Source organism: Hyla sarda, chromosome 5 (assembly GCF_029499605.1).
Source record: "Hyla sarda isolate aHylSar1 chromosome 5, aHylSar1.hap1, whole genome shotgun sequence".
NCBI classification, from domain to species: domain Eukaryota; kingdom Metazoa; phylum Chordata; class Amphibia; order Anura; family Hylidae; genus Hyla; species Hyla sarda.
Window position 1 is genome coordinate 89,078,731 of NC_079193.1, and position 22,939 is coordinate 89,101,669.

Sequence of the window (22,939 nt, forward strand, 5' to 3'; positions counted from 1 at the left end):
CTGTTCTACTGTTGTTGTAGGAATCCAGACTTGTAATAATTCAGGCTCAGTGCTGTCTGCCAGGATAGCGAATTTGCCATAAGTGAAGAAGCACAAACAACATATTGTAGTTTCTCCCTCCAGCTTCAGGAAGAATCCCCCTTAATAGTGTGGGTTATGTTTATTTATACCTAACAAAAGGGAGGGTTTACTAAGCCACTCCCACATATAGTACAAAGCCACGCCCAAACATACAGTCAGCATTAGGTTACACGGTAATGATTCAGCCTACAGAAGATATGACACACCTCCATGTGCCATCAATGACCACCACATCTGCAGCTATGGTGACCAGTCGACAACACATGAACATATGCCATATTGCACAATATGAAGGCAATGTGACAACTTAATATTTCCATGATGCTGTATTATACAGTGCCCACTCAATAGGGGAGATTTATCAAAACCTGCTCAAAGGAAAAGTTGCCCGGTTGCCCATAGTAACCAATCAGCTAGCTTCTTTCATTTTTAACAAGGCCTCTGCAAAATGAACAACCAGGTACAACTTTGTGGGTTGTAGGGATTTTCGTGGTGCTGACCGGAACAACAGAATCCAGGTGCGATAGCTCAGGTAAAACTTTCTTTATTAACCAAGATGCAATGCGTTTCACTGTGCAAAATGAAAGAAGTGATCTGAGTGGTTGCTATGGGCAGCTGGGCAACTTTGCCTCTGCAAAGGTTTCGATAAATCTATAGGGGGAGATTTATCAAAACCTGTGCAGAGGAAAAGTTGCCCAGTGGCCCATAGCAACCAATCAGATCACTTCTTTCATTTTGCAGAGGCCTTGTCAAAAATGAAAGAAGCAATCTGATTGGTTACTATGGGCAACCCAGCAACTTTTCCTCTGGACAGATTTTGATAAATCTCCCCTTATAGAGTGGGAACTGTCTTATACAGTAGAACAGAAAAACTGTTGTTATTGTTACTTGAAAAGTCTCTTAGGCTTAAATTCAGGTTGTGCTCCAAGAAGGCTGACATCTTTTGCCCTTGAAGATAGACTTGTTCTGCCAAAATGTTGCACTTTATGGTGTAGTTTATACATATAAAAAACAGGTAGTTTATACACACCTCTGTCTTTATTGTGATTTCTATTAGACATTTTGACATTCTGGATAGGTATTCCAGTGAATCATGGGTAATCCACAGAGTGGAGAGGCTTCAGTGTTAGCTCCTTATCATTTTCTACTGTATGTCTACATACCTCTACTGTATAATCTAAAGTAAGCAAATGGATGACCTAGTAATAGATTAACAGAATGCAAGAAGTAAAACTCTGCTCCAGGAAAGAACAAAGGAAAATACAGTATAAATGGACAGCAAAGCAGATGTAAACATTAAGAAAAGGGAAACACTGAGACATGTTATGTTGCTCTACTTACAATTCGATGAAAATGCATTGAGTTGCTTGAAAATCTCTCATCGCAGTAATATAACTGACTAGCATTTTTATTGATTTTGATTGATTAAAAAAAATTTAAAATAGTAGCCACTAGTTTTGTCCATAGAATATTATGAATAGTCTTCAATAATTTGGACAAAAGCCTTACTATAAAAGATGTAGTTTGCACAGTGTGAAATGCAAAATATTAATATATGTGTAAATCTTAAAACAGACTTGTACTCTAGAAATAGTAACAGCACATTACTGTTTTAGTAACAGTACAAATTTACAAGGGTGCCGCTATAAGGTTGCAGTTGCACCCTGACCCTGGTGTCTTAAGTAGGCCAACCTTTTGCAGAAGAAATGACTAGTTTTATAAATGCCGCATGATGGAGGCCCTGTTATGGTTTTTGGAGTGAGACAAGAGGAATATTACATGGAGATATTGAAGAAACATCTTAAGACATCTACAAAGAAGATAAATCTTGGTTGCAAAATGGTGTTTCAAATGGACAATGACCCCAACCTTACTTTTGAGATCAAGACAAAATGGGACAGCAAAATGGGACAGAGTGGCCATCACAAAGCCCTGACAATAGCCCTGAATCAATAGCACAGCGTGGATTTTAAAGATGGGCCTACTATTCTCATTTCTCCATTTTACAAATAGGCAAAACAATATAATATGTGTATAGTATTAAAATTTTAAATATGTACTGGAAAGTGCTCTTGTCAGGACGGGCTCCTATGCTTAATACTATTTGCTTGTGTGGTTCCCCAGAGCGAGGTCATCTTTTGCAACTCTGAACACTGTTCAGGTAGCTGTAGCATCAAAGACCTCAGCTCTGTCTCATACTTTAAATTTATTTCTATGCAACAGATTTTTCTCTGTCTTTAAGTCTATTTTGCATGCACTGAGCCTAAATGTAGTGTAAGGGGTTCACTTTCTAAGAGTCAATGCTTTCTGTACAAGAACTGGTCTGAGGGCCTAAGGGCTGTCCTGTCTCCATCCTAGTTCTTAGGGACAGGGGAGGATCCTAAAATCCCATGTTAGTGTTTGTCTGACTTTGGCCAAAAAGCAAGTGTCCCTGCAGCTTTCAAGTCTTCAGTTAGAGTTTGCTTCCAGCTACAATTCAGCACAAGGCAACTAATCTGCAACCTGTTTAGCGTGTCCTGCTACAGGGATAATACCAATGCAAGAGGTAGGATAAGAGGCAGTGAAAGACCCAACTGACTCTTTTGCAAAGTAACGACTAAGGTATGGATATCCTCTGGGCCGTTGTAGTGTCATATTTTGTGTTTTGCCATGGAATGTGTCACATGACTCAGTCCAGCACTGGAAAGTGCTAAGACGGCCTCATTGGTTCCTGGTGGGGCTGTGGTGCGCGTGTCACGTGACCACAAATATACAGAAGCTGTCAGCACTATGTAAAATCTTACCCCCACAATTGCTGGCCCCCATTGCGGGGAATTAATGTAATGTCATCCGCAGCGCTGAGATCCACCCGCGGGGCGTACGGTTCCCATAGGGGGTATCAATTACATTACAGCTGCAGCGCAAATAACATTGCATCCAAAGCGCTTCGGCTATCAGGAGACTGTGGTAGCCGAACTCACACTGAAGGGAACGGTGTTTGAGACAGCATATTTGTGGTCTCGTGACACATGCACACACCCCCAGCCCCGCCAGGAACCAATGGTAGGGGGTGGGTGTGCGCGTGGAGTTGCTTTAGTCCAGCTCTGGAAAGTGCTGAGTCATGTAACACATTCCACGTCAAAACACAAAATATGGCACTACCCTCCCTTACCTACGTCATATTGGGTTGCTCTGAGACACCACTATCTTTGAGGGCATCTAGATATTAGTCCGTCGCTTAACTAGGCCAGTGTAGTGCCATATTTTGTGTTTTGACGATATTTTTATTGAGTATAAAAAACTGCAGTCCATTAACCTTTATTTTAGCTTTTGGTACATTTTTGCCCATTTTTTATGTTTTGTAGCCTTTTGGGCTATTGCAAAACCCATGGCTTAAAAAGTGGTTATTTTCACTTTAGATGCATCTTAAACCAATTACGGGCCTTACAGTAAATTTTACAGCTGTAAGAAATAGGCTGGGGCTACATGGTGTGTGAATATGGTAGTCACTGCAATGGCAACTCCGCAGTCGCAAGAAATCTATGCTGTGTGATCATGGTAGTTCTTTTTTAGGAAGACTTTCTTTTATTTTTGCATTGCTACATTTATAGAGCCATAGCTTTTTTTTTTTTTTTCCCATCCCATAGCTGTATGGAAGCTTGTGTTTTGCTGTGATGAAAAAAAAAATAATAATAATAATAATTTATAAATCATTTAGTATGCAGCATAAATAATGTGTTACTCTTTACTTTTATTCTTTAGGTAAGTACTATTTCAGTAATGCCAAATACTAACAAATTTTGAAGGAGATCTATCAAGCTCCGTAGTAGATTTTTTTGCATAAAAAAATCCCACATACTTGCGCACGTGCGACTTTTCTATACATGCTGCGACTTTTAGATTTTTGCTTATTCCAAAGCACATTTCTGAAATCTGCTCACGTAGCAATTTTCTTTTCTTTGCAGTGGTCATGTATTTATCAAATGCGATAGTCGCTATTTTTGAAGAAAAAAAGTTGCATCTCCATTTAAAAGTCACATATGTATTCCAGGTCCAACCTGGCTTACAGAAAGTGCATACGTCTGCAGAAAAGGACATTAACACCCACTTTAACAACTTGTTCTGCATCATGAAACAAAGCTACTACATAAATGTTAATGTTATTTATAGAAAAAAATTATTATTTTACTAATAACTATAAATTTTAAGGTTGAAAATATACACTGCACACCTTGTTAATTTTAGGACACGTACATGCTGGCGTACCCACTAAATTTTTTAATTAATGTTGTGTTAAAATAGAATAAGGAACAAAATTATTCTGTACGATTTTTTACAGAATACATAAATAACCCATATGTGGCACTAAAATTTTTCCTTAAAAAAAAGAAACATCCATAGTAATACAGCTTCATGCACATTTTGGGGGTAGGTAACCGAGCCGTTTTTATTTTTTGTGGCCTCACTATTGTTTATGTGCCTGTTGGTGCTGCGCTGTCTTCTTTCCTGACGTAAACTCCGGCCTCAGCGCAGCAACGCAAGACTCCGCCCACCAAGATCACAAAAGAATTTTTACAGACTACAGACTAATGTTGTGTTAAAATAGAATAAGGAACAAAATAATTGTGTAAGAAATTTTACAGACTACATTAATAACCCATATGTGGCACAAAAATGTTTCCTTCAAAAAAAATAAACATCTTTGGTAATACAGCTTCATGCACATTTTGGGGGGGGGGGGGGGGGGTAACAAAGCCGTTTTTATTTTTTGTGGCTTCACTATTGTTTATGTGCCTGTCTTCTTTCCTGACGTAAACTCCGGCCTCAGCGCAGCAACGCAAGACTCCACCCACCAAGATCACAAAATGCGGGCTCAAAATTAAACAAAAAAGCCTCCAGAGTACGGACATTCATGGTGCGGCATAGTATGTTTTTTATATTTTTTAATTTCTGAGGAGGGTGGATGGGTTGTTGCGCGATAGTTGGAGTGCAGCTATTTAGTGCCAGACAGGCCAGTCAGGGTGTCACCCGATGCAGTACGCCCACCTGGTAATAAAGGGTAGATAAAGAACTTTGGCTATTAACATAAGGAAAAACTTTTCTGCTTAAAAAAATGTTTTTATAAGGGGGTTTCCCGGGATTTGCTTATGTGTGATTTATTTATTAAGGTTGTACGACTACTTGATAAATAGGTCACATGTAAGCAAAAGTAAGTAAAAAAAATTGTCATATAAAACCCATACGCTTGAAAAGAATGATAAATCTCCTTAGTGTTTTTATACTTTTTCACAGAAATGGCATGTTTCAAGGAAAAGAAAATATTTTTGACTTTACAGCACTCAATGAGACATACCTTTTTATTTTTACATTGCAAGCATGACTTTTGTGGGACAAATTCTGTTTTTTTAACAGAATCATTTTGAGTTACATGTATTATTAATAATATTTAACCCCTTAAGGACAATAGATGTAAATGTACGTCCAAGCACCCTGTTACCGAATGCACCAGGACGTACAATTATGTCCTAAGCGGCGGTCCAACCACAAAAATGTGTGGATATGTCCGAACTATTCAAACATAATGTTTATGTTCCCGTACGGTGAATGGTGTAAACGTGAAAAAAAAAACAAAGTCCAAACTGGCTGATTCTTGGTCACATCACATCCCAGAAAAAATTGAAAAGAAAAACAATCAAAAAGTAACATATGCACAATATAGGAGTAAATACCAGAATACAGCAATAACAAATAGCAATAATAGCTATGTAAACAAGAGAATAGTTTTTATCATATTGACCCACAGAATAGAGATACCATGTCATTTTTAGCATATAGTGCACTCCATAAGAACGAATCCACCCAAAAGAGACAAAGTTGCTGTTTTTGTTTCAATTTCTCCAAACAAACTGTGTATATGCCATCTACAGGATGTAATTGTACATTTATTTCCAGGAATGCACATCATAAAACGATGTACACCTATGTCTATTTGGCTATGTTTCTCCTTGGGTTTTTTCTGGCAATTTTTGAAAAACTGCCACTGCACTTTTTGAGCCAAAGCCAGAAATTTGTTCAAAAGGAATAGGACATATAAAGGAAGGACTTACACTTCTCTTTCCTTATGGATCCATTTCTGACTTTGGCTCAAAAACTGCAGTGGCAGTATTCCAAAAACTGCCAGAAAAAAAAAAACAAGTGGAAACTTAGCCTCAATGGTAAAGGATTAATAGACCTCTGACAGTGGTATGCATTGATGGATAAGATACAAATAGGTGCCAATTTTGAGGAAAAAAAACCTTCTTAACCTGAAAACCTTCTTAACCCCTTAATTTGTACGCCCTATGCCTGGTCCTGGTATTTAAAACGGGGTCACACCATGTCATACCGGGGTGGTCCCGGCGGCTAATGATATTTGGGACCTGGGCTAATAGCGTGCGGCACCGATCGTTGTGCTGCGTGCTATTAACCCTTTAGACACGGCGATCAAAGCTGATTGCCGCATCTAAAATGAAAGTGAAAGCTTCCCAGCAGCTCAGTCGGGCTGATCGGGACTATCGATGTCCCGATCAGCTAGCACGCAAGCGGAGGTCCCCTTACCTTGCTCCGTCACATCTGATCGGCGACTGATTGCTCCAAGCCTGAGATACAGGCTTGAGCAATCGACCACCTATAACACTGATCCATGCAAAGCTATGGCTTTGCAGGGATCAGTGTAAAAGATCAGTGTGTGCAGTGTTATAGTCCCCTATGGGAGCTATATCACTGCAAAAAAAAGTGAAAAAAAAAAAGTTAATAAAGGTAATTTAACCCCTTCCCTAATAAAAGTTTTAATCACCCCCCTTTTAATCACCCTGCTCAAACTGCCAGCGAGAAACTACTGTGAACCCCCGCCCGTGCGACTGTACCCTAAAAACACTACACTACCACAAAATAAAATAAAAAGTAAAAAACACTACATAAATACATACCCCTACACAGCCCCCTCCCCTCCCCAATAAAAATGAAAAACGTCTGGTACGCCACTGTTTCCAAAATGGAGACTCCAGCTGTTGCAAAACAACAACTCACAGTATTGCCGGACAGCCGTTGACTGTCCAAGCATGCTGGGAGTTTTACAACAGCTGGAGGCACCCTGTTTGGGAATCACTGGTGTAGAATACCCCTATGTCCACCCCTATGCAATCCCTAATTTAGGCCTCAAATGGGCATGGCGCTCTCACTTTGGAGTGTTAACTGTACATGATGTTGGTTATGGGGTGAAATGTTGCTTCTCCCGATTAGTTCAGGACAACCCCTACAAGAAAGCTACCAAACATAAGAGAATATTGTACACTATGACTTTTTGGTGTACAACAAATGACATACATTTTATTACACTACAGAAATTATAGTGCAGGACCGACCACATTTCCCTTGTGCATAACGGTGAGCAAAAATATATTGCTAGGGCATATTTACACAAATGTCCATGTATCGTTCAGTAGTCAGATACACTATAGAGTTCATTTGCTAAGAGCTTAGGTTAGTCTCCTGTACATAAGGAGTCTCTTGTCCCGAAGCCAGGCACAACACTTACTAGCTTGGTTACTGCAAAAAAAACACACGTTGCTGTAAGAACCTGGAACAACAAAAATTGTGCTTTCACACAGAAGTCAGTTGGGGAAATAAACAAATGGATGCTGAGTAGGATTCTTTGGGCAAGTCACCGTAGCTGCCCACTCTCCTCTCAGGCTCTGCATCGGCGTCTACTCCACAATCTCCCCGCTCTCTAGAGAATGCATAGCTGCAGGGAGATAGTCTCTTTGCACGGCCCTCCTGTTCACAAGGAGGGTGCCCCCATGTCAGCAGTCCATAAGGGTACCAAATCCCCTCACTTTGTTGAACTTGACTACAGTGGCGCGACGGCACTCCAGGGGTAGTTCATCCTCTCGGTGGTGCTCTGACTTTCGTATGTATAGGGCCTCCAGCTTCTTGATGTCTTGCTGCTGCTTAAGTTGCACCTCAAATGGCTGTGGCTTAGGCCCATATCTTTGTAACCTCTGGGCCCTCAGTTCCTCCATGATAGTAGCAACCTCAGTGTCTCTTTTGACCTTTCGAACTGGGCCGGAACTGAGGGAAGGGGCTTCCCTGACAGGGGAAGGAGATGTTCCCTCATATATTGTATCAATTGGGGCTTGTTGCCAAACAGCCATCTGGGTAGCGGTGGTGATGTACTGGAGGCTGTTGGACCTGGGGCGCGGGCTCTGGACTGGGGTAGATGGAGGGGTAGAGAACACAGCTTCAGCCAGGGTACTTACTTCCGACTCCTCTGTCTGTATCTTGGCCCAGGAACCTCACCGGCGACGGCTCTCTTGACAACTCCGGCGTACCTTCCGCTGGGGTTGTGGCCCACTCTCCATCGTCCTCTGGCAAAGGCACCCTCAGGTGGGCATCGTTGGGCCCGATGGACAGCTTGTACAGGTGATCCGATAACTCTTTGAACACCCGTGCCGTGGCCGCGGCAATCAGGCGGTCCTCCGGTTCAATCTTGGGACTCTCTGTGCACGTGGATTCTGGCCATCTTCTTACTCGCAGCCAGCACTTCCATTGAACTGAAGAGGTCAGGCTCCGCGTCACTGCTTATACTGGTCTCCACCAAAATGGCCGCTGGCCGGAAGGATGTCATCAGCAGGGCCTGGGACCGGAAGTGATAAAGCTATGCATCCTCTTCGTCCGATACAGCAACATGATCCCACGTCCAGGGGCAGGACGCTGGCTTTAGCGGGACCCTTTCACGCGCTTCTCGACCAACTGTTTAACACTTGCAGGTACAACAGGAGACATTTTGGCGCGTAACATGGCTTCAGTTCTGATCTTGCACATTGTCGCTTTCACAGATTTTTCAAAAATACACAGCACAGTTTTCTTCACCTCCCCCTCTACTTTATCAGCTCCACGACAGAAACACATTACAATGACAAAGTCCCGTACAGTTTTCTGGACCAAATGTTCAATTTTTCTTGGACACAATTAAGACTCAGACTAGGGGGGAGGACTTGTGGCTTTATGGCTAAGGCACACCAGTATCCTGTTCGTGACGCCAAAGTTTTGTGGTGAGCCTTGGGGTGGGAAGGTGAGGTGTATGGGGCAGATGTTATTAACCCCTAAATGTTTGTGACACCAGGGCGTGGTTTTCCTAAGTAACCACTTGAAGGTAGCTCCGCTATCCCTAGGTTAGGCACATTAAAGGTCCTTTATACATAATACATATAACACTATGGGGGAGATGCTGCAGGAGAGCCCCTAGAGCACAGAGGGACTCAGCCTGACAGGGCCTAAGTACTGTATGGGACTATATCCCATACTGGGACATCACAATAGTATTCGTAAAGCCTTTGGACCCTTTCCCTTTTTCTTTATATTTTGTTATGTTGCGGGCTTTTGCTAACATGAACAAAATTCAACCTAATAAAATTTAGCTATTTTATTAGGTAAGTAAAAACTAAAATTTTGCATGGACATAAGGATTCAGACCCTTTACTCAGTATCTAGTTAACCCCTTAAGGACCGAGCCCTTTTTCACCTTAAGGACCGGAGCGTTTTTTGCAATTCTGACCACTGTCACTTTAAACATTAATAACTCTGGAATTCTTTTAGTTATCATTCTGATTCCGAGATTGTTTTTTCGTGACATATTCTACTTTAACTTAGTGGTAAAATTTTATGGTAACTTGCATCCTTTCTTGGTGAAAAATCACCAAATTTGATGAAAAAAATGAAAATTTTGCATTTTTCTAACTTTGAAGCTCTCTGCTTGTAAGGAAAATGGATATTCAAAATATTTTTTTTTTGGGTTCACATATACAATATGTCTACTTTATGTTTGCATCATAAAATTTATGAGTTTTTACTTTTGGAAGACACCAGAGGGCTTCAAAGTTCAGCAGCAATTTTGAAATTTTTCACAAAATTTTCAAACTCGCTATTTTTCATGGACCAGTTCACGTTTGAAGTGGATTTGAAGGGCCTTCATATTAGAAATGCCCCATAAAAGACCCCATTATAAAAACTACACCCCCCAAAGTATTCAAAATGACATTCAGTAAGTGTATTAACCCTTTAGGTGTTTCACAGGAATAGCAGCAAAGTGAAGGAGAAAATTCAAAATCTTCATTTTTTACACTCGCATGTTCTTGTAGACCCAATTTTTGAATTTTTGCAAGGGGTAAAAAGGAGAAAATTTTTACTTGTATTTGAAACCCAATTTCTCTCGAGTAAGGACATACCTCATATGTCAATGTAAAGTGTTCGGTGGGCGCAGTAGAGGGCTCAGAAGGGAAGGAGCGTCAAATGGTTTTTGGGGGGCATGTCACCTTTAGGAAGCCCTTATGGTGCCAGAACAGCAAAAAAACACACATGGCATACCATTTTGGAAACTAGACCCCTCAGGGAATGTAACAAGGGGTAATGTGAACCTTAATACCCTACAGGTGTTTCACGACTTTTGCATATGTAAAAAAAAATATATTTTTTTTACCTAAAATGCTTGGTTTCCCAAAAATTTTACATTTTTAAAAAGTGTAATAGCAGAAAATACCCCCCAAAATTTGAAACCCAATTTCTCCCGATTCAGAAAACACCCCATATGGGGGTGAAAATTGCTCTGCTGGCGCACTACAGGTCTCAGAAGAGAAGGAGTCACATTTGGCTTTTTGAAAGCAAATTTTGCTCTGGGGACATGCCGCATTTAGGAAGCCCCTATGGTGCCAGAACAGCAAAAAAAAAACACATGGCATACCATTTTGGAAACTAGACCCCTCGGGGAAAGTAACAAGGGGTAATGTTAACCTTAATACCCTACAGGTGTTTCACGACTTTTGCATATGTAAAATTTTATTTTTAATTTTTTACCTAATATGCTTGGTTTCCCTAAATTTTTACACTTTTAAAAAGGGTAATAGCAGAAAACACCCCCCCAAAATTTGAAGCCCAATTTCTCCCGATTCAGAAAACACCCCATATGGGGGTGAAAAGTGCTCTGCTGGCGCACTACAGGTCTCAGAAGAGAAGGAGTCACGTTTGGCTTTTTGAAAGCAAATTTTGCTCTGGGGGCATGCCGCATTTAGGAAGCCCCTATGGTGCCAGGACAGCCACAAAAAAAAACACATGGCATACCATTTTGGAAACTAGACCCCTCGGGGAACGTAACAAGGGGTTAAGTGAACCTTTATACCCCACAGGTGTTTCATGACTTTTGTATATGTAAAAAAAAAATTTTTTTTTTTACCTAAAATGCTTGTTTTCCCAAAAATTTTACATTTTTAAAAAGGGTAATAGCAGAAAATACCCCACAAAATTTGAAGCCCAATTTCTCCCGAGTACGGCGATACCCCATATGTGGCCCTAAACTGTTGCCTTGAAATACGACAGGGCTCCAAAGTGAGAGTGCCATGCGCATTTGAGGCCTAAATTAGGGATTGCATAGGGGTGGACATAGGGGTATTCTACGCCAGTGATTCCCAAACAGGGGGCCTCCAGCTGTTGTAAAACTCCCAGAATGCCTGGACAGTCAGTGGCTATCTGGCAATACTGGGAGTAGTTGTTTTGCAACAGCTGGAGGCTCCGTTCTGGAAACAGTGGCGTACCAGACGTTTTTCATTTTTATTGGGGAGGGGGACTGTGTAGGGGTATGTGTATATGTAGTGTTTTTTACTTTTTATTTTATTTTGTGGTAGTGTAGTGTAGTGTTTTTAGGGTACAGTCGCACAGGCGGAGGGTTCACAGTAGTTTCTCGCTGGCAGTTTGAGCTGCGGCAGAAAATTTGACGCAGCTCAAACTTGCAGCCGGATACTTACTGTAATCCTCCGCCCATGTGAGTGTACCCTGTACGTTCACATTGGGGGGGGGACATCCAGCTGTTGCCAAACTACAACTCCCAGCATGTACGGTCTATCAGTGCATGCTGGGAGTTGTAGTTTTGCAACCGCTGGAGGCTCCATTTTGGAAACAGTGACGTACCAGACGTTTTTCATTTTTATTGGGGAGGGGAGGGGGGCTGTGTAGGAGTATGTGTATATGTAGTGTTTTTTATTTTCATTTTATTGTGTGTTAGTGTAGTGTAGTGTTTTTAGGGTACAGTCGCACGGGCGGGGGTTCACAGTAGTTTCTCGCTGGCAGTTTGAGCTGCGACAGAAAATTTGCTGCAGCTCAAACTTGCAGCCGGATACTTGCTGTAATCCTCCGCCCATGTGAGTGTACCCTGTACGTTCACATTGGGGGGGGGGGACATCCAGCTGTTGCAAAACTACAACTCCAAGCATGTACGGTCTATCAGTGCATGCTGGGAGTTGTAGTTTTGCAACAGCTGGAGACACACAGGTTGTGAAACACCGAGTTTGGTAACAAACTCAGTGTTTTGCAACCAGTGTGCCTTCAGCTGTTGCAAAAGCTACAACCCCCAGCATGTACGGACAGCGGAAGGGCATGCTGGGTCTTGTAGTTATGCAACAGCCGGAGACATACTACATTGGCTGGGGATGCTGGGGATTGTAGTTATGCAACAGCTGGAGACACACTGGTTTACTACTTAACTCAGTGTGCCTTCAGCTGTTGCAAAACTACAACTCTCAGCAGTCACCGACAGCCAACGGGCATGCTGGGAGTTGTAGTTATGCAACCACCAGATGCACCACTACAACTCCCAGCATGCACTTTAGCTGATTGTGCAAGCTGGGAGTTGTAGTTACACAACAGCTGAAGGTACACTTTTACATAGAAAAAATGTGCCTTCAGCTGTTGCAAAACTACAAGTCCCAGCATGCCCATAAGGGCATGCTGGGAGTTGTGGTGGTCTGCCTCCTGCTGTTGCATAACTACAGCTCCCAGCATGCCCTTGTTGCATGCTGGGAGCTGTTGCTAAGCAACAGCAGGAGGCTGTCACTCACCTCCAACGATCCAGCCGCACAGGTCAGTCCCTCGTCGTCTCCGCCGCCGCCGCTGCTCCTGGGGCCCCGATCCCAACAGGGATGCCGGGGATCGGGGTCCCCAGCACCGGGGGTCGTCTTCCCGCACCCGCTCACGTCCTCCGGAAGAGGGGCGGAGCGGGTTGCGGGAGTGACACCCGCAGCAGGCGCCCTGATTGGTCGGCCGGTAATCCTGCCGACGAATCAGGGCGATCGTGAGGTGGCACCAGTGCCACCTCACCCCTGCTGGCAATGGCTGTTCGGGGTCTCTGACGGCCCCGATCAGCCAGTAATTCCGGGTCATCGGGTCACTGGAGACCCGATTGACCCGGAATCCGCCGCAGATCGCTGGACTGAATTGTCCAGCGATCTGCGGCAACCGCCGACATGGGGGGACATAATGACCCCCCTGGGCGATATGCCGGGATGCCTGCTGAACGATTTCAGCAGGCATCCGGCTCCGGCTCCCCTCCGGCTAGCGGTGGGGGCCGGAAATGCTCAGGGCGTATCCATACGCCCTCGGTCCTTAAGGACTTGGAAACGGGGGCGTATGGATACGCCCTATGTCCTTAAGGGGTTAAAGCCAATGTGGCAGTGATTATAGCCTCCAGACTACTAGGGTATCATCTCACAAGGTTTTCACACCTGGATTTGGGGATTTTCTGCCCTTCTTTTCTACAGATCCTCTCAAGGTTTGTCAGGTTGGATGGAGACCATTCTCTTCAGAGATGTTCAATAGGTTTAAATCAGGGCTCTGGTTGGGCCACTCAAGGAAATGCACAGAGTTGTCCCTGAGTCACTCCTGTGTTGTCTTGGCAGTGTGCTTAGGTTTATTGTCTCGTTGGAAGATAATTCTACAGCCCAGTCTGAGGTCCAGAACACTCTAGATCAGATTTTCATTAAGAATTGTATCTGCAACTTCCTTCAATCAGCTTTCCCTCAACCCTGCTTCCCGACCCCACTACAGGTGTTCATCCTGAGCCCCCCCAGATCATTAGAGGAAAGGGGCTCCACTGCTTACTTGTGTGTGGTGCCTGTTCATTTTCTGACTAAATGATATTTCCAGGTCTGTCACCAGGAGTACCCAAGTTACAGTCCCATTCCAGAGAATGGGAAATTCCAAAGACTGATATTCAAATCTCTAATTCAGAAAACAAAGGGACACGGTAACGCAGTCTCTTTGTTCTCACAACCTTGATCTGACCCTGCCTACTTGTTCTACTCTCGCTTGTTTGCTAGTATTTCTGTGAAAGTGTATTGGGGGAATCCTCTGCCCTGGTGCTCACCCTGGTACTGTGCCTGGCTGGTGGCACCCTAGATGGTGTAGGTGCAGGTAAAACAAACACAGGGAGACAAGGCGGAGGTGCAACAGGTTGTTACTATGTAATGTGAGCAATACTAGAAAACGTCAGAAGATGACAGAAGATAACTTATCACAGAAGATAACTTATAAAGGCTAAGTTTAATGCGTGTGTATGGTAACCCGTTCACTGCCTGCCAGTAATACAGGGACAGTTAATAAAAAAAAGTGCACAACCATAGAAATGTTTGGCATATAAACATTTAGGGCCAAGCAGAGTTTTTCTTCAGAATTCTGTTTGGAAAACAGGGTACAGCAGCCTCTCATTGTTCTCAATTGGATTCTGCTATACCATATACACTACGGAATATTGTGGACAGGAACCGACGGCAGCCCAGAAACAAAACCATGCTTTGGGCTATGGGTGTAGAGACAGACAAGTCCCGGCACCGGAGCTGAATTGTACCTTAGTTATCAGTAAGGGGAGGCGCTGTACTAGAGTTCGTGGGGGTGTAGATGCCAATGAAACAATGTATTCCATGAAAAATTGCAGAAAGAAATGACGCCAGCACTCATCCTGTGTGATGAACAATCTTGGTGTCTTTATTGAAGATATTGACGCGAAACAGCACCGTAGCTGCATGAGCTCGGCTGAGCTCCACTTTTTCCCTCTCCCTGCAAATATGAATGTACTGCCTGATAACTTCAATAAAGACACCACGAATGTTCATCACAAAGGGTGAGTGCTAGCATCATTTTCTTTCTGCAATGTTAAAACCGTGCTTTTGGACACTGCATATAAACTCTAATGTTACGAAACATATAATACACAGATGACCTTTTTTGACCTTTTTTGCTGTATACAGCTCTGTGGAATAGGGCAGCAGCCGGTGCCATTGAATACTGTAAATAAACAGAGACCCAGTAACCACTCGAACAGCTAAAATGAAACTTTTTTTTTGGCCTCCTCTGGGTAATAGGGGTCAATTTATGCATTTAGCATATACGGCAAAATACGGCAAATGTGCATCAAAAATGTGATATGAAAACAACTTAACATATTACAAGTTACTACTGGGGAGGACGTCAGATGTGAGGGAGTCAGTGCAGTCATTACAGCAGGAGTTAAACATTTAATGCGCGGATTTAGGGGACTTGCTTTTCTCTATACATATTCGCTTTGTCATCTCCTAAAATATAATCTTTTTAAATAATTAAAATATAATATAAAAATATAATATTTTTTTTTCCAACAAATCTTCATTGTCTTATGTTTAAGGCATCCGTCTGGAGTTGACATTCCTCTCAGTGTTTTCTGTGCTGGAGAGAGGTTAACAGGTGCAGGGTTGTCTGCAGTGACGTGTGACATGCACCTCCTCCCTGTGTTACCTGTACAATCCTTCAGCCTCCTGCACACTACTAGCTGTTCAGTGCTGGAGCTGGAATGTCTCTCCTCCTGGATCTCATACAGGACTATGAATGACAAAGACCCCTGAAGTCCACCGCTGCCCTGACCAGGGACCTGTAGCTGACATCCTGCTGGTCTTCTTGTTGCTGCTGGCCTCTCCTGCTTCTGTAGGATTCACAAGTAACCCCAAAGGTGCTGCTAACAGGTGAGCATTGGCCTCCTGAGATCCTATGGCTATGGAACACAGAGCTACAGCATATGAGGGCTGAGATGTTGTGTATCAAGCGTGTAAGCCAAACTTACCAGTTCTGGAAACATCTGCAGAGTCAAGGTGTATAGGAGATTTCCAGAAATTGGATTTATACTGTATTATAAGCAAAGTTATTGTCCCCTGACTTTATGTGCCTTATTTCTGTTTATTTTTTTATGAAGGCAGATTATTATTTTTGATGTTATGTAGCCAACATATATATATATATATATATATATATATATATATATATATATATGTAGTAGTTTGGAGTAGCCATATTAGTCCAGTGAGACGGATGCAAATACATAGCAGAATATTCAGGAGGGCTCCCGAAAGCTTGTCTTTACAAAATACTGTTAGTCCAATAAAAAAGGTATTACAAGATTCTGCTATGATTTTGCATCTCTCTCTCTCTCTCTCTCTCTCTCTCTCTCTCTCTCTCTCTCTCTCTCTCTCTCTCTCTCTCTCTATATATATATATATCTGTATACATACACACACATATCTTACTACAGGAGGCATCTATAAGAATATTTTTTTGCATGCTAGAAAATAATTCCTATATATATATATATATATATATATATATATATATATATATATATCCTAGACAAATCCAGCTGTAGTGATCTTATGAATTTGTCTGAAAAAATGTTTTTGCTGTCTGTGAGCTCTAATTCCTGAAACATGGGGGACATGACCCTTTGTTGAGTGCTTGCACCCCTTTAGAACCCCAACTGTATGGTTTCCACTGATGGAAATCTTAGACCCTGACGTACTAAAGTGACATTGAAATCATTGATGTTTTATTGTCTGTGGTGTGTCAAAGTGTTTATTGTCACAAATCTAATAACCTTGCAGCAGAAGATTTTGAGATTTGAGGGAGCCCGCATTCGGAAGCTGAGACCCTTACTGGTGTTCCTAGAAGTCTATATAAAGTGTCAGAAAATAGAAGGATTACCGTAATCTAAAGATAAATTTACATGGGATAGAAATGTTGCAGAATACAGCATGTGGATGAGATTTTCCAAAACTCTTTCCACCTGGAAAGAGATATGTGTTGTGGATTTTAAACTCATAGGGGGGGATTTATCAAAGGATTTAGACAGTTTTTTCCCGTGTCAAATTGTCACACAGAAAATCACAGTTTAAATACGTGCAACTTTTTCTTTAAAGGATTTTTAGTCCATGATGCATTCCAGGCTATTTTAGATGGAAAATGCATTTATAGGTGAATTTATCAATTGCGACTTTTTGGCAAAAATTTGCATCGGGCAAAAATACGCTGAAATGTCAGATCATGCTGAAGCAGGTTTAAATACAGTCTAAACCGTAGATCCCGAAGTCTGTGCGCAGAATTTATCAAGAGCTGTGCAACGTTTGAGACATTAGGTGCACAATAGACCAGCCTAACCTTCTCTAGTTTGTTCTATATTGATGCAGGAAAGAGACAGCTTTGATAAATCCCCCCCATAATGTCAATTTCTGCTGAAAAGTTTTCACTACAAATTTCCTTTTGCAACGTAGCAGCCGTAAAATCAGTGGAGAAAGTGCAACGACATCCACATGGATTACATATGTTTCCCTGGGGACACATAAACATGCAAATATTAATGTATTCATAGTTCTCTTAGTCCAAGGATACGCTTTGTATTGTTTTTTCAGCTGGTGGTTTGATTTCGCTGTGAGATGAAAAATTAACCTGACCTTTAGTTAAAGTGGTTTTATGGTTTTTGGTAAATATAGCTTAATCATTGTGTGATGGCATGTTATGTCATGATCAAATACACTATGGCCGGCATTTATCATTGTAGTGTAAGTGAAGCATTTTTCTACACCTATTTTTTTTGTGTGCTGGTAATGTGTAGGAGCGCCAAATTTATTAAATGGTCGCAGAGCATTTGATAAATTTTGTACAGGTCACGTTTTCTGAAATTTCTCTCTTGACATACACCAAAAAGCTAAGTCTGGGCTGGTGTAGTTTTAGAGACTTTTCAGTGGCTTTGCGCCTGTTTTGCGCCTTTTCACAAAAAGCTGCAGTTCATAAAACCCTTCTATATCTTGTGTATTGCCAAAATCAGTGGATTCCAACTCAAAATCAGCAGAAATGTTTAAATCAAAAGGCGCAAATAAACCCTGCTTGTGCCTTTTTTAGACAAAAAAAAGTCTAAAAGACAATGATAAATGTCGGCCTATGGGTCTCAATTACTCACTTTTTTCAAGATCCCCATTTGTTTGCGGTCAGTGAATGGAAATATTCTTGTTTAAAAAGGGGTTTTCCACAGGATGTGCCAAAATGTCCCCTAGATGTGGATCTCATTTCTGGGACTCGCTCCTATCTTGAGATCAAGGGTCCTCTATGACCTGCTTGTGGCTGGTGAAGGTAGTCAGGAAGTCGAAAAAAGCAGAGAAAGCTGTTTTACACAATTTGCCTAAGGCTGGGTTCACACTACGTTTTGTCCCATACGGGAGCGCATACGGCAGGGGGGAGCTAAAAGCTCGCGCTCCCGTATGCGCTCCCGTATGTCATTCATTTCAATGAGCCGACCGGAGTGAAACGTTCGGTCCGGTCGGCTCATTTTTGCGCCGTATGCGCTTTTACAACCGGACCTAAAACCGTGGTTGACCACGGTTTTAGGTCCGGTTGTAAAAGCGCATACGGCGCAAAAATGAGCCGACCGGACCGAACGTTTCACTCCGGTCGGCTCATTGAAATGAATGACATACGGGAGCGCATACGGTCACATACGGGAGCGCGAGCTTTTAGCTCCCCCCTGCCGTATGCGCTCCCGTATGGGACAAAACGTAGTGTGAACCCAGCCTAACTCCTATTAAATCCCAGCCACAAGCAGGTAAAGGGAGTTTGGATAACCTTTGTATCTGTTGGAATTACCCTTTTAAACCTAGAGGCTGAATAACAAGCAGAGTTAATAATTTTTGGACTATGTTCACACACAGGGAAAAAAAATACGGCCCGAAATTAAATACATGCTGTATTTTTTTCCATGTTTGAACAGAATTTACTACAACTGTATCCAATTTTCAGCTGTAAGCATTATGGCCCAGATTTATCAAACTGTGTGAGAGAAAAAATAGAGAGATTTTCCCACAGCAGCCAATCACAGCTCAGGTTTCACTTTACCTCAGCTCACTAGCTGAGCTGTGATTGGTTGCAGTGGGAAAATCTCTCTATATTTTCTCTCACAGTTTGATAAATCTGGGCCTATGTCTGCAGGTTTCTAGGCTGTAGATAGAAGAAAAACTTTTCTGGTCCAGTGATGACAGGCAAACAACTTAATAATTGAGAAATTGTAACTCAAAATGTTGGATCCTGGGCCGCAAAGCTAAATCTATTACAGAGTCCATGTAGGTTCACGTGCCAGTTGCAAAACTGATGCAGGCATAAGGCTTACCCCTACCTGTGCACCTTGTTGGTCCATTTTGTGAGACTGTAGTAAATCTGTTAAAAAAAAAGATAGTACTGAAGTTATTAATAATCACACTTTGTATCTTGTATGTAAACAATACAAATTACAAGTTTATTGATTATTGATCGCATAATGTGACCATTTTGATATGTACTGGTCTCTGTCTGATGTATAACTGCAATGAATAGAAATATATATGAAATATGCATCTATATGAGTGACAAAGGTTCTAGGGCCCCTTTCACGCTACAACATTCTCCGTTTTTAAACATCCGTATGAAGTGCCGTCTGAAAACCAGCTGAAAACGGCAGTAACAAAATCCTACACGTCCGTTAGAAAATCCCATTATAGTCTATGGGATTTTCTAATATCCGTTTTAATCCGTTATATTCCGTTATTGAGAGCAGCATATGTTTGCTATGAGGATTTCCTCCTGCTTCGGACAGTTCTTAAAATGGACAGCAGAGGTCAGCAGAGAGCACTGTGGTCATGACATCAGAGAAATCTAAAAAGATAAGCATTTCCTCTGTAGTATAGCCCCTAAAAAGTATTGGAAAGATTAAGATTTTTATATAGAAGCAATTTCCTAATCTGTTTAACTTTCTGGAACCAGTTGATTTAAAAAAAATAAAAAGTTTTCCACGGGAGTACCCCTTTAATTTCCGGGAAGGTTTTTTCCTTTTTTTTTGTACAGTACCAAAAATACAAGTCTGAAGGAGTTTCCTATTGTATATTGTATAAAATGGACAGCAGAGGTCAGCAGAGAGCACTGTGGTCATGACATCAGAGAAATCTAAAAAGATAAGCATTTCCTCTGTAGTATAGCCCCTAAAAAGTACTGGAAGGATTAAGAATTTTTTATAGAAGTAATTTTCAAATCTGTTTAACTTTCTGGCACCAGTTGATTTAAAAAAAAAAAAAAGTTTTCCACGGGAGTACCCCTTTAAGTATTAGCTTGTTCTTTTTTTTTTTATCATTGTACAATTTTAGGAACTTGTCTCAATGAACTAGTTACATTTGCTTTTGTGTCTCTCAAAATGCTGAATAACCTGAATGCACACTGCAACCGAACCAACTGGACCTTGTTCATACTTTTAATAATATGTTTTAACAGCTAGAAGAATGATATGACTTATCTGCCTCTGGCTGTTTATGAGAATAAAACAGTAGTTTGCAGAATTTTAATTGTAGCTCATTTGTTAGCTGAGAATTCACCTTGACAAAGAGGTGATCTGTACTTGGCTACTGCTGGTAACTGCGGGGAAGGTAATCCCTGTGATTAGTGCTGCCCTTTACCTTCTCCTTGACAATTGTCTTTATAAATTAGGGTAAAACATAAATGCATATACACACATTGGGGGAGATTTACTAAAATCTGTCTAGAGGAAACGTTGCTGAGTTGCCCATAGCAACCAATCAGATCGCTTCTTTCATTTTTCACAGGCCTTTTCAAAAATGAAAAAAGTGATCTGATTGGTTGCTATGGGCAACTCAGCAGCTTTTCCTCTGGACAGGTTTTGATAAATCTCCCCCATTGTCAATGTGAAATATATAAAGGCAGACAGGGAAAAAGGGCTTACAACCACCTGTGTTAGGGTGCATTGAAGGGGTACTCCAGTGGAAAACTTTTTTTTTTTTTTCAAATCAACTGGTGCCAGAAAGTTAAACAGATTTGTAAATTACTTCTATTGAAAAAAATCTTAATCCTTCCAGTACTTCTTAGCTGCTGAATACTACAGAGGAAATGGTTTTCTTTTTGGAACACAGAGCTGTCTGCTGACATCATGACTACAGTGCTCTCTGCTGACATCTCTGTCCATTTTAGGAACTATCCAGAGTAGGAGAAAATCCCCATGGCAAACATATTCTGCCCTGGACAGTTCCTAAAATGGACAGAGATGTCAGCAGAGAGCACTGTAGTCATGATGTCAGCAGAGATCTATGTGCTCCAAAAAGAAAACCATTTCCTCTGTAGTATAAAGACCCTAAAAAGTACTGGAAGGATTAAGATTTTTTAATAGAAATAATTTACAAATCTGTTAAACTTTCTTGCACCAGTTGATTTAAAAAAAAATAAGTTTTCCACGGGAGTACCCCTTTAACACCACATTTTTGCAATATGGCTGGATCTGGTGGGAGTATCCCTTCCAGACCTGTGCTGCACCCCATTCATTTAAATGAGCCGAATAGAGTCATATAGAGGCTAATTTTTGAACCATGTAAGTTTTATTGCCGGCCTAAAAACCTTCACACAGCACAGTTTTCAGGCCACCAACAAAACCAGATACGGTCCCAAAATGAGCCAACTGGAGTCACTATCTGTCTCCATCTGGCTCATTCAAATGATAAGTTAGCGGCGTGGGTCTGGTGGGGATACGTAAGCAGACGGTTCTAACATTCTCCCGCTGGATCCGGCTGCCATATTGCAAAAATATGGTGTAAATGCACCCTAACATGTTAAGTGAAACTCTGCTTTTAAACAGTATAATGACAAACTGCATTATAATAACTTCTCTTTTCTGAAGTTACTATCAATATCACTGTGTTCATAAGTAGGGTGATTCTGATAATGAGGCTGCGGGTTGTGGGAAATCTAATGAAACAATGGTATACCGTAAATGAAATCATTTTCAGTTTTCAGAAGAGGGATTTAAGGGGGGATATGATCAACTTATTTGGGTATGTAAATGGCCTATACAAAAAATATGAGGAAAAAATGATCAAGGTAAAACACCCTCAAAAGACAATGGGGAACTCTGTCCCATCTGGAGAAAAAAAGGTTTAGCCTCCAGGGGGCGACAACCCTTCTTTACATAAGATCTGTGAATTTATGGAACGGTCTGCCTCAGGAACTGGTCACAGCATGAACAGTTGAGGGCTTCAAAACAGGGTTAGATACATTCTTAGAACAAAATAACATTAATGCATATGCAGAAATATAGCATCCCCTCCCATTCATTCACCCATACCCCTTACCTTCACCTCCTTGGTTGAACTTGATGCACATTTTTTTTTCAATCGTACTATGTAACTCACATTGAGTGTATTGGGACTTTAATCTCACTCTAGGCAGTGAAAGTACCATTAACATTAGAAATCAAGCTTGAAGTTGAACCAAGCTTTATATGCCCCCATATGAAATTGGAGGCATTCATTTATACTGTTTGTACATACAGTAGTAGTATGTGTAGTATGGGGTGTGAGATGCAGGGCAGATGGAATTACCATAGGGGCAGATGGCATTAACCTCTTTTATTTGTGATGCTAGGGCGTGGTTTATCCTCAATACCACCCAAAGATATACCGCTGGATTCTGGGCTAGGCACGGGGGCTATAATGACTCTGACGCCAAGTTATGGACAATGGTAGCTTTACTGAGGGACAGATGGTACAGTCTATACAGTGTAGCCAGGCCCACGAAGGTGACCATTGGCTTCAGAGACCTTAAAGGGGTACTCCCCTGGAAAACATTTTTTAAAGTCAACTGGTGCCAGAAAGTTAAACAGATTTGTAAATTACTTCTATTTAAAAATCTCAATCCTTCCAGT

General features: G+C 41.6%; 1 protein-coding gene across 1 annotated transcript in view; it reads left to right on the plus strand.

The window, feature by feature from the left end:
- Positions 1-282: 282 nt before the first annotated feature.
- PRR15 (proline rich 15) overlaps positions 283-22,939 on the plus strand; it is a 41,055-nt gene continuing 18,398 nt past the window's right edge. The window contains exon 1 of the mRNA XM_056519895.1: positions 283-326. The gene's annotated coding sequence lies outside the window, so the exon portion shown is untranslated. The remainder of the gene's footprint in view (positions 327-22,939) is intronic.